This window comes from Eucalyptus grandis, chromosome 3, assembly GCF_016545825.1.
Source record: "Eucalyptus grandis isolate ANBG69807.140 chromosome 3, ASM1654582v1, whole genome shotgun sequence".
Classification (NCBI taxonomy): Eukaryota; Viridiplantae; Streptophyta; class Magnoliopsida; order Myrtales; family Myrtaceae; genus Eucalyptus; species Eucalyptus grandis.
In genome coordinates, this window is record NC_052614.1 from 49,586,447 (window position 1) to 49,599,800 (window position 13,354).

The 13,354-nt window shown below is 39.3% G+C and overlaps 1 long non-coding RNA gene across 1 annotated transcript; it reads right to left on the reverse strand.

Annotated features, from left to right (window-relative positions):
• Positions 1-59: 59 nt before the first annotated feature.
• LOC120291207 lies at positions 60-759 on the reverse strand. Its single transcript, XR_005549123.1, has 4 exons — positions 537-759; positions 383-461; positions 201-269; positions 60-105 (listed from the first exon to the last, which is right to left on the reverse strand). It is a non-coding gene; the product is annotated as an uncharacterized LOC120291207 (long non-coding RNA).
• Positions 760-13,354: the final 12,595 nt, after the last annotated feature.

Sequence of the window (13,354 nt, forward strand, 5' to 3'; positions counted from 1 at the left end):
GATCACCATAGAGTGTACGAAATGCCCCGGAGCCAAGAACTTTTAATGCACGGTATCCACTACACTCGCCTTCAATTGCAACCCCTTTTCATCCACTATGACAGGCTGCACAAAACAAATGTGGAAATTATTCAAAGAGACACCTTGTGAAAGGCTCTTAAGTTGTTCAAAAGTCAAAGGGAATGAAAGAATTTAGAGACCTGAACCCCAAAGAAAGGAAAAGTAGCAGATCCAGGTTTCTGTGGCTAGGCACCAAGTAATGGTGTGATCTGCAGGGAAGGTAAGCATCACTAGAGTCAGACCGAGACCATTAAGTGGATATTGTGGGTATTCTTTCTAAAACTTTCTAACATGATAAACCCAAACGAACAACAAAATGTACCATGAAGCCGCCAGTTTCAGTTTGCCACCAAGTGTCAGATATAGGGCACCTTGAATCCCCGACTACATTGAAAAACCACCTGAAGAAATGTACAAGGGTTTATGGATCTAGTGAAACATTATCTACATTAGAAAGTTAGGATAAAGCTCAGTACCTCCATGCACTTGGATTGATAGGCTCACCAACACTTCCTAGGACCCGCAATGATTTGCGTAAATACTTACCAAATAAGCTTCCAATTCAATGAATTACTTTCACATGGCCAGGTGTTCCAATCACTATATCGACCCCTCTCCTCGATTGGCTCTCCTGAGCATGATAAGGAGCTCCACCATACAAACAACATGATGTAAAGCCCACTGCTCCACCATAAACTTCAAAATCATAAAACACGTAAAATAATAGAGTAAACGATGTCGGACATCTATCTATGTAAAGAGATGAGATTATTTCCATAAGCTTGGTTGCAATACCTGCTTGCACAATTCCCTAGTAGGTAAAAGCACCAAACCACTTGGTGACCTACCGTATCCTATCTTCCTTGAGGTTTCCCATTCGTCAAAGATTACAAAATGGGCAAGACAAAAGCCAGAGTTTTGCCTTGGTACAATTCACACAGTGAACGAGGTGATAATCAATGTTAAAAGGTAAAAACCCATCAACTACAGAAATGAGGAAACGATTCGAAAACTCATGTTCCTAGTAGCCAATTATCTTTAAAAAACTTGAAATGCAACTGCAGCCAAACAGTCTTCATGCACTTTTGGTTTTTATATATCAAATAACACCAATGAACTAATGTACATATGACTCTGCCACAAACTAGAAGATTTATTTAGCTATAGGTTTTTTAGTCGAATTATCAGCTATAGGTTTGAATGCCTGAAAAGATCAGCCGAAATTTGTCTTTTACAATGACAATTAGGGGCTGAAATACAGGGACCAGAAATGCACGAAAGACATTTCACGAACCATTTGCACTGTGCTACACTCTACACCATAATTGCTTTGTTGCGCCGTTAATTAAAACAACATTCACCAAGCTCATACATCAACCATTCACTACTCATAGAGCAGATAAAACCTACTTCTATTTTCATATATGTCAACTTCATGACCCTTTTCCACATCACACGCTACCATTACTGCAACGTCCAAACCATTCACTTCTCTAATTTGTCAGTAAATTGGTAGATTTCAACCAAGCACGCGACCATCAACATGTCAATCCTGCGGAATTCAATAAAAAGTTTTCATACCCGGCCAGTGAGGGCACGACTAACCAAATCAGTTCCATTGAGGACGATGTCAAACCTCATGACTTGAATGGGAAAAAGCGCCTCTGTTGGATGCAAATCACGCAATCCCATGATCTCCATAACCAAAACAAAAACATGCATAATTGAGTAGAAAAATTAACGCACCTGTTTTGGGATCCATCGTTCTTGAAATGGAAGTGGAAAACTAATGTGCCACGCGCAAGTCCTTCTCCTCTATTGCCATCCATATCACTGGCTCAATGAGACGGCCCCTTGCCCTTAGCGTTAGGTAAACGCTCCTTATATGAGGATACATGTGAGAATTATGGTTAGAGAAGAGACTTGAGCACTATTTATAGAGTTTCCAATCAGGCCCCCTCATTGCGCTAAGCTCAACTCAGCCCATACTAGCTAATCTCATATTAGACTAATTAAGAAACCTTCTATTTCACCTTAGACTAACCTCGTTTTACAATAACCATAAAACGGTAAATTACAATATCAATTAATGTAGTCCACATTAGGAAAACTCTTATATTCTCTTACTTTAACTATATTAATTGAAATTGTAATGTATGTGTGCATATTGGTCTAGAGATAATTCTTAATAGTCAATCCTATCTCATAAAGTCTCAAACACTGAATTATGGTGGTAATTGCATGTATACACACAGAGCCTTCCATGGTCACGAATGTTCTCATATAGATTCAATATGATAGTGTATCAAATGGATAATATCTCTCGTAGAGAGATCCCATTTGTCAATCACAATGCTCTTACCTTAAGCGTCACAAAAAATTTGTGCCACTGGAGAATGTCTTTATGGTTCCAATGAGCCCACATATGTCTTGTCCTTTCAGTTAACTTTTCTTTATGTATAACAAGACATATGCACAAGGCTAATAACCGGATGCCCCTAGCCTTCACTCAAGGTTTATATAATATCTTGAGATTTTATCAATATGTATTCAACATAATAACAACATATTCAAAAAATATTTTATTGAATGCAAAAGTTAATACATATCAAACTATTACTTAAGTGTAACGAACACAGATGTGAACTTTATTAAAGTAAAGCCAAAATAGCTCCCACTAAACAACAACATCTCATGATCCTCTTAAGTTCATATTAATGACATGTCATTCAAGAATAGAATAGCGAAGTCCTTTAATTAGTGGATTTACAACCACATCATCTGTGAAAATATGCTATATTATAACGTCACATTTCTATACCGTTTCTTTATGGTCAAAAATTTGACTGCCAAATATTTAGACCAATTGAGACCTCTGTTGTTAATACTAATAAATTATTGTCTCAATACAACCGTATGAGTCAATCCATAAAATTAAAAATGATCAACTCCTTAATGAGATTCCGTGTGACGTCCTGAAATTCGACCCCGTTTCGATAAAGTGAAATGGGCATTTCGTCGGCGTGCCTATAGCCTTTTTCTCTGAGCTGATCACTCACGAGTTAACGAACCTATTAGGTAAAGCCGTTAAGGGATGTATCAGCTGTAAAATCCCTAAAAGCTGCCTAATTGGTTGGATTAAGCTAAAATCACGTCGATCGATTTTTAACCACGAAATTGAACTCGATTTCGGGAATCGAATTTTAAGCGCGTCATAATTCTTATTTTTAGGATCATGTATAAACTCATCGCCATCAATTTATTGACGAGTCTGAAATTTCAATAAAGAAATTATCGGAAGAAAATTGAAGCCCAAAATAAAATAGAAAGGAAAAGGAAAAGTGAAAAGGAAAATTTGCATAAAAGAATTATGCATTTCCTTTTCTTTTTCTCTCTCCCTCTCTTTTCTTTTCTTTCTTTTTCTTTTTCTTTCTCTCTCCTCTCCCCTTTTTCCCCTCCCCCTCGTGCGAATTCCCACCGCCCACTTTCCCTCTCTCTTCTTGACCGGTCAACCCTTATCCCTCTCTTTTCTCTCTCCTCTCTCCTCTTTCTTCTTTCTTCCCCACGCGACCGAACCCCTATTTTCTTCTTTCTTCTTCGCGAAAACCAGAGACGGAGGAAGGACAGCAGCTCGCCGCTCATCCCGCTCGCCGCACCGCCGCACCGCCGCGCCACGCCCGAGCGCCTGTCGCCGTTCCGCCGTCCACCGCTCGCTGCCGCTCCTCCCTCCGCGCGATTCAGCCGACCCAGCTGCTGTTCTACACCGACCAGCCCATCTCCGGCCACCTCCGGCCACCGCCAACCTCGCCGGACCACCCCGCGACCCCCTCGCCCTTCGCCGGCCTTCCCCGCCGCCCTAGCCGCCGGAGCTGCTCCGTTCAGCCGCGACCAGCAAGACCCACGGAGTGGGTTTCAGCACCTTCGGGCCCGCTTTTGGGCCGTTTCTCGGCCCCGAACCCGAGCCGTGCTTTGGGAACAATCGTTCCTCGCGTCGCCGCCGTCGGATTGATCCGATTTGCGCGCGATTTGGTGAGTAATCTCACTAATCCAGGATTAGTGGCTAATTATGCTTTAAGCTGGTTTAGATTTAATTATTTATGTTTAGGTTGTTAGATTAGAATAAATTAGCAATTATTAGTCAATTGTGATGTGATTTAGATAAATTGATTGTGTAATTAGCAAGTAGACGTGGTCTACTAATTATTGGAAGTGCTTCGGGAATTTTCCCGACCCTTAGTGGGCTCCAATTAGGCTTTTCGGGCCTAAGTGGATATTTTTAGTATTTAAATATTAATTTTCGAAATTTAATTAATTATTTATTTATTTTCCGAAAATTCAACTGAGATGATCTGGAACCGGAAAATTATGCTGATGAGCGTGGTGAAGTCGTTTATTTAATCGGGCTTTATTTTGAGCTAAATTGAATTTTTAATAATAATTATTTAATTTTCAAAATTAATTATTTAATTAATTATTTTTCAGAAATTATGAGGTTGATGGCCGACGACTGAAATCTCGTGCTGATCGTCGTGCATAGGCGCGTTCGTTTATTTATTTGAGCTCTACGTTGTATGGAAGTGATTAAATTGTGATATTTTAGGGATTTACCCTAAATTGATTGGAATTGATTGTGATTGAATTGTTGATCGGTAAATGGCCAAGTATGTTATTCAGCATTTATAATGCTTTGTTGACTTGATTTAATTATTTGATTGAGAAATTGTTGGGCATTGGTTGTCGAGATTGAAAGTAAAGTGGTAACCACTGGAAAGAGGACACGTGGGCTTGGTGAATTGGAATGTCACCTGGAGAATGCACGTGAGTTCAGTGGTTGAATATGTCACCTTGGCGAAAAGGTCGCCTGAGAGAATGCACGTGGCTCGGAGACTCGGTATGTCATCCTCGGAGAATGCACGTGGGCTCGGTGACGAGGATTTGGCATCTAAAAGGACACGTGGCTCGGTGATCGATGCGTCACTTTGGTAAGCGAGTACCTTAGAGAATGCACGTGGGTCCAACATTCCGGAATGGCATCTAAAAGGGCACGTGGCTCGGTGAATTGATGCATCACCTTGGTGAGATAGCACCCACCTAGAGAATGCACGTGGGCCCGGGTATCGTAAAAAAGGACACGTGGCTCGGTGGCTTGATGTACCACCTTGGCGAAGAGGTCGCCTTAGAGAATGGACGTGGGTCCGAGGTTTGAGGCACGTGACTCGGAGACTTGGAATGTCGTCCTGGAGAATACACGTGGCCTGGCTTTTAAATATCCCACAGTGGGGATTGAATTGTATGACATGTAATCGACTAGTTCGATTTGTTGGAAGCGAATGGCTGTTTATTGTAAATTGTACTGACTTGCAGGTGGGATCAGAGGCCAAGGTAAGTCCTCTACCCTGTGCGTGTTTAGGCAGCTTTTAGTATATTGGTTTACTAATTGGGCTTAGTGGGGTGAACTCGCCGAGACGTAGTCTCATCCCCGTTGGGAAACCATTTCGGACCCCGCCGAAGAGCGAGGAGGAGGAATCCGAGAAGGAGAACTCGGAGGTGAGATCTGAAGGAAAGGATTTTTGGAAGAAGAAGATAATCTTGAGAATGGCCTTGAGGACAGCCCAGGTGGACTGAGATGTTATCTTCTTTGATATCTCCCTTTTGATGTGGATAGATTTTAGAATAAAAAGTTGTGAAGTGTTATGGTTTGTGTTTTGTATAAAAGTGTGGTTATAAATTTCAATATGAAAAATATGGCCCTGCTTTTCTATCCCATCGTTTTATTGTCTGGGGATTTTAATTGCTTCCGCATGTGCTTAATAAAAGAAAGGGTCGGCGATACATTGTCCTGGGATATCGCATTATAAAATCGACCAAGGTAGAAGGATGTGTGCGTGCCCGAGGATCGGGGCGTGACATTCCGGAACCTAATAGCCCAAGTAACAGACTAAAAGAATGTTACAAACTCTACTTACATAATAGAAGATGACATAGACCTTTATTTACTACACTTCCTACTAACATAAATATGTATTATGTTATTGATATCATGTCATCCTAACAGCCAGCAAAGTTTACATCTAAATACCTTATTATCTGCAAGAATTGAACATGTTTGTTAATTAGCATATAATCTATTGTCCTCTTTAAGTACCTTAAAACCTTCTTGGCAGCAACTTAGTATAATTGATTTCTGCCTAGAAGTTTCATTGCAAAGACGATATATAGTCTAGTGCAAATTTGAGCATACATTATACTTTTAAGTGCACTGACATAAGGTATACCATTTAACTAGATTTTCTCAATATCTAAATAAGGACAATGTAATGGATTCGGTCCATCACCCTTAACGATAAGAGCAATTCCTAGCTTGCAATGATGTATATTGAATATTTCCAAAATACGATCAGCAAATGTCCTATGAGATAAATCTAATAAAATATGGCGAGAACAATTCTTATGAACCTCGGTGCTAAGGACAAAAGATGCCTTAAAGTCATTACTTGTAAATGAAATATCATGTTCATAGAGTATAAGAAAAATAAATTTTCTCCCATTGACCTTGCAGTATATATACTAAATTATTTTGTTCTCAAAATGAACAAAATAACAACACTATGAAACTTTAATAGTATTATCTGGAAACTTGCTTAAAATTATGAATAAGACTTTTCAGTCTACACACAAGTTTACTTGAATCATTTGCTGTAAAATGTTCCAGTTGTACTATATAGATTTTGTATCTATTTGGCGTAACTTTATATAAAAAATAAACTATTAATGTCACGTTCACTCTGAAAGAATCTTTAAAAAATGATAGAAAAAATAAATTATTTCTATATTATTAATTATCCACCCCTCTTTCAGAGTGAAAACTTTGGCTACCAATCTAGCTTTAAACTCCACAATCTTTCTTTAAAATCCTTTTAGTTTTGTAAGCCAATTTGCAACTAATAAACTTGTGATCTTTAGGCAAGTCGAAAGTGTCCAAATACTATGATATTTCATAGATTGCATATCGTCTTTTATGGCATCTAATCACATACTTAATTGAGAACAAGAAACGACATTTATATATATATGTCACTAAATCAACCATATAGTGAATATTGTAATTATTATCTCACAAATAGACTATGTAGTCTAATGGTATAACTGATTGTCTTTCTGTAACAAATCTCTTGAGTAAAGTTACAACCACTTCATTCTGCACATGAGAGGCTTGAGAAATTTCATTATAACTATATCAAAAATAGTACATTGAACCTCAACAAGTTTAGTCGATGGTATATGAGATTCCACAATTATTTGTACCACAATTGTCTGTATAGGCAAAGACAAAGACACAGTGATTTTCCATCGCACTATTATCCTTAATAGTCTGAGAGCAGCTATTCTCTACAACTACATCGAACTCTAGAAACTTTTTTTTTTTTTGTGGCCAACTCTAGAAACTTTATTATATGTGATTCCATAAATTTTATACCTTCATTAGGGTCATAAAATCAATACCCCTTTGAACAATCTGAGTAAGATATAAAATAATTTTAAGTGAATCTAAATTCCAACACACTTAATATTTGATTAGATAACCTCACTTCTACATGAGACCTCTAAATTTAATATGATTTAAGTAATTTACGTTAAGTCCATAACTCAAAAGAAGTTTATGAAACAACTTTGGTAAGAAACACATTTTGTATGTGAAAAAGTTGCTTTCATAATAGCAGCCCACAAAAGATCGGATAAATTAGTCTTACAAATCATACTCATCACCATGTTCATGATGGTGCAATTATGCATTTTGGCCAAATCTTTTTGTTAAGATTTTCAGGCATAGTAATTAAATTACCACCCTAGAATTTTATCAAGTATTTAACAAATGACCATTTAAGTTATTTTGTATTGTCATACTTGCCAAAATACTCACTACCACTATTAAACTTGATAACCTTTAAGACTAATTCTAACCAATTTATTCTTTATCTCGGTTATTTTACTTCCACAATAATCTATAGAAGTTTTTAGATAACCGTTAAGAGTAGACAAAATATCAACATTATCACATTTTCTACTCTTTCTTTAGTCATGTGTGAGATTATTCCTTAGATAAAAAACTTTTGGAAACAACTCTGTTAATCATATACAAGACATATATATTATTAGAACTTAAACACAATTTTTGCAGATGTGTCCTAATTTCGATATTATACAAGACATAATTTCAAGCCACTAAGGCTTCTATCATCTTTTAGCAGTGCAGTCAGTAGACAAGCCACTTTTCAAGTGTTCTTGAATGAAACGCTTCATGGACAGTAAGCAAATTCTATTGCTCTTTTTTCAAACAGCAAATCATATGTCCACTACTTAAAATTTGAACTAATAAAAACCTCAATAATATTAGAGTTATTAATTACAGAAAATGTGACTAAAATAACACGCAATGTATATAATTAGCATAATGTGAGCACCGTATAACTTGACATACAAATACAAATCCAGAGAGTTACCTACAAAATCATATAATCACATTTGGGCAGAATACATGACATGCAATTGTACACTCCCCACATGATAGTAGTTATGAGAATATATTCCAATTTTCGTAAATTCATCACTTTTGGGCATATGAACCACTAGGATTGGTCACTCTTCCACCATACCATCATGTATCCCTTTATGAACTAATACACAATCACCTCCTTTGGGAATATGACTACGCATTAGACTAAGAAACATCATAATCAATATATGAGATCGAAATTTCTCAAATCCAATCAAGCGTGCCATTTTGGTGGTCACTACTCAATTGAATCCTTGAAACTCTTTCATATCAAAGATATAAATCTTACTACTCACATACACAATATATATGTGATTTTAACTTTAGTGATAGGGACAGTATATCACCAAAAATCACATATCATGCTAATTACACTGCTTTATTCATCCAGGAAAATCACCAATCATAGCAACACAAGAAACTTCTCATAACATAGAAGAAAGCATCTCTTGTACACCCAGATTACAGATTACCAGAACAACATAAAGAAGAATGCTCATCCAGAGGATCTATCACAAGTTAACATCAACAGTAATATAAGGTATCCCATATCAACAAGCTTGACAGCTGATCCACTATCGCTCATAAGTTTCATAAGGCAAAACATGACCCCAAGGCCAATAGCTGATTTTTTTTATAGCTAATTTTAAGTAACAAACTATCATTGCATCAACCAGTGACTTATAAATTGAGTCAAACATAGAACTAAATATCTAAACTACAACATTGGATACTATTGCTCTGCATAAATGTTGTTATACTTCTTAACCATAAAAAATGTTCAACTTGATAGACATTAACAAGTGACCGAGATGAGTTTAAGTACAATATGCAATAACTTATCTGACATGCATTACCCACATTCAACAGATGTGTTAAAGAACTATGCTTGAGCAACAAAAGTTTCATAACTTTTACTGTTTCTCATCACCTTAATACATAATTCAATTACTATCCCATAATAGTTGTATCTCATTAAGCTAGCTTCAGTTCACAATAAAGTTTAATTTTTTTTTTATTAATGAATCACATCTTTATAATGTTTATGTAAAAACATACCTGTAACCCAACACCTGTATTTCCAAAATCACAGAAAATACAAGAAAAATACGCAAAAATACACTAAAAATACATGTAATTAGGGTTTTGTATGTATTTTCACATCTATAAAACCAACAAACATATAAAATAAATACACCACAAGATAGAAAACAGCCATACGAATCCAATGCCAACAGCCATGCGCCCATCGGAGCTTCCGTGTGCCCGCACGCACCACCTGGTGCGCGGTGCGTGGAACTCACGCACGGGTGTATCTTGACCGCCAAAATCGGTCCGGTCCACCGTTGACAAGGTCGGGTCAAGTCAATGGGTCAGGTCAAGTCAACGGGTCACGATCAACAGTCAATGGGTCCGGTCAGGTCCAGTCGTTGACGTCAGCTAACGCGCGTGGGAGCACATGAAGGTGCGTGACTATGTGTGGGGTGTGTCTCCGACACCCTAGCGGCGCATGGCCATGCATGGGGGCACATGCGGCCTCCCCTAGCGACACATTGTCCATGGTCTTGCTCATCTCAATGAGCCCAATCCAAATTTGTGATTTAATATTATTTTTATTGAAAAAAATCATGAAAATTACAAATTATGGCAAAAATTTTTATGTGTTCGAGTTCTAGGGTTATGGTTGCTCTAATACCACATGTTGGATACAAATCACGCAATTCCATTATCTCCATAATCAAAACAAGAACATGTATAATTGAGTAGAAAGATTAACGCACCTGTTTTGGGATCCATCGTTCTTGAACCGGAAGCGAAAAACTAATGTTCCACGTGCAAGTCATTCTCCTCTATGGCCCTCTGTATCACTAGCTCAATGAGACGGCCCCTCACCCGTTAGCGTTAGGTAAACACTCCTTATGTGAGGATACATGTGAGAATTAGGGTTAGAGGAGAGACTTGAGTACTATTTATAGAGTTTCCAGCCAGGCCCCCTCATTACGGGCCAGGCTCAACTCGGTCCACACTAGCCAGTCCCATATTAGACTAATTAAGAAACCTTCTATCTCACCTTAAAATAACCCAATTTTACAATAACCATAAAACGGTAAATTATAATATCAATTAATGTAGTCCTCATTAGGAAAACTCTTACACCTCCATCCCATTGTCCTTCAACTTCAACCTCAAGCTATTCGAGATTCTGAAATTCGACAAAGTGTTGGGGTTCTCCTCAATCTCCATGTTGGAAATGGTCGAAGGTAGAGATGGAGGTAGAGGGGGCTCGGGACAGAGTTGTGATTAGGAGGCGGAGGGGGAATCGGGACCCAGCTACAATCAACAGGGCTCTTGGGAGGCGATGTGCAGATGACCCGCGATGCTTTTGGGGAGGAGAAGGAGGAGAAGAAGCACAAGGCCTCAAGTACCAACCATTGACCTCGAGGACATAGAGTCCAAAGACCTCGCGGAGGTTTAGAGTCGGATCTGATGATCCGTTCGTCGGAGGGACGTAATTAGGCGGAGGTCTAGAAGTTGCCTGAGTGACTAATATGAGCACAAACCTTGTTTCGATCTCCCCGAGAACAGTCGAAGGCGGAGGGGGTCGGGACCAAACAACCGGTGAGGCTCCGACATGCCAAAGGCGAGATGACTGGTGAGGCTTTTGAGGGCGGGAGGCAAAGCCGGAGCCGGAGGCAAACACAAATCTTGTGCTCGATCTTTGCAGGAACAGTCAGAGGTGGAGGGGGTCGGGACCTGATAGCAACTGGTGAGGCTCCGATGTGCCAGAGGTTGATGATCGGCAAGGCTTTTGAGGGGGAGGGAATCAGAGCCAGAGCCAGAGGTGGACACAAACCTTGTGCCCAATCTCCGCGGGAACAATCGGAGGTGGAGAGGGTCAAGACCCGACTGCAACCGGTGAGGCTCCGACGTGCCAAAGTTAGATGACCGGCGAGGCTTTTGAGGAGCTAGAGCCGGAGCCGGAGGCGAAGCGAAGCGAAGAAGGAACGTCGTTCTCTGTTTGTTCTCCTGTGAGGAGAGAGAGAGAGAGAGAGAGAGCAAAAATTTCAATCGAGGAGGGAGAAATCTTTTGGGAGGGTGAACCTGTCTTTTCTTCTGCTATTCTTCTGCTAGTGAGCCGAGCCAAGCCCAGCCAGCCCTTCCTGCGACCCAGCGGGTCCCACATGACAGGTGTCGATATCTGAATGGTATGTGCGAAACAGGTTAGTAGATGACGTGGTGCGCACATACCACTGAATATTTTTTCCTAACAAACGGTCAAAAAGACACTAATTAAACGGTTAAAAAGGGGAAAAAAGAAACCTGTCAAGAAAGGAAGCTGTGGGTGCACCTTGTTCCAACCCCAATGCTCTCAACCACGCCCCAACCGCTTTCTCGGATAGTCGGGGCAGCTTTTTTCGGACTTTAGTGGTTTGCATATTTGATTGCCGAACCTACTTTTACTATTCTGGGGGTCCGCTCTTTCATGGAAACTTATCAAGAGAAACAAAAATTTCATTTTACAGCGTAATGCGATAAACTCTTACCCATTTTTTTTCAAATACCTAACTGCCCAATTAATATTGTTCCTCTATTCCCTAGTGACTTGCATCTTAACTCCTGTCTTTCCTCTCTTTCTCTGAAAATCACCCTCATCCTCCCCACGTTTCTTGATTTTTCTTCATTTTGAGGAGCAATTGCAGAGCCAAAAGAAACACTTGTCCTCGAGAAGCGCTAGTCAAATCTTCTTTCACCAAGTCTTGTCGCAATTAGCTCTTTTTACAGGCCATGGTAATATTGTTGGTGAATGCAATCTTAGATGATCAGCGGCAAATTTGAACTCCATCGAGGCACCGCTTTTATCACATTCTAAACTTCGTCGTGTCAGGTGAACTGTAAATACGTAATCTACTTCACCTCAAATTTAAATAAGCGTTGAGTATTATGTACAAAACTTGATAGACCTTGAGGCAAGGGAAAGAAACTCGCATTTAAAAATGTTTGACGCCATTGGCTGTGCTTGTTTGGTGAGATTCCTATTTTAAGGTCTCATAAGGCTGTAGTCTATACTTATTGGCAGGTTCTGAGACGACTAACCAAAATCAAGAGGAAGAGGAGCTTGAGGCAATCCCGGGTATGGAAATTAAATCAAAATTCAAGTATGATGTGTTTTTGAATTTTAGGGGACCAGACGTGCACCGGGATTTCGCTTCTTTCCTTTGTACCATGTTGATGAGCGCCAGAATCGATGTTTTCTTAGATGACAAAGAACTCCAAAAAGGCGAAGAAATTGGCAACGTGCTTTTGAAAGCAATTGACAAGACTTGAATCTACATACCTATCTTCTCTAAAGGTTATGCTACTAGTTCGTGGTGTCTCCGTGAGGTTGCGCCCATGGTAGAATGCACATCAAAATCAAATGGGAAGAAAGTGATACTCCCTATTTTCTATCACGTGGATCCTGTTGATGTTAAGCTCAAAACTCAATTGTACAAGGGAGCTATATCTGAACACAAGAAGAAGTTTGCCTCCGAGGAATTGAAGCGGTGGGAAAATGCCCTTGTAGAGGTTGCACATATAAAGGGATGGCATCTTAACGTTAAAAGCAACGAAAGGTAATTTTCCTCAGCTTTTTTGGTTAGCAAGCACAATATTTACATTTCATTGGATGAAATTTAGGCTCCATTCGTTTTGCGGAAAATAATTTCTTAGAAAACGTTTTCCAAATTTTCCAGTGTTCAT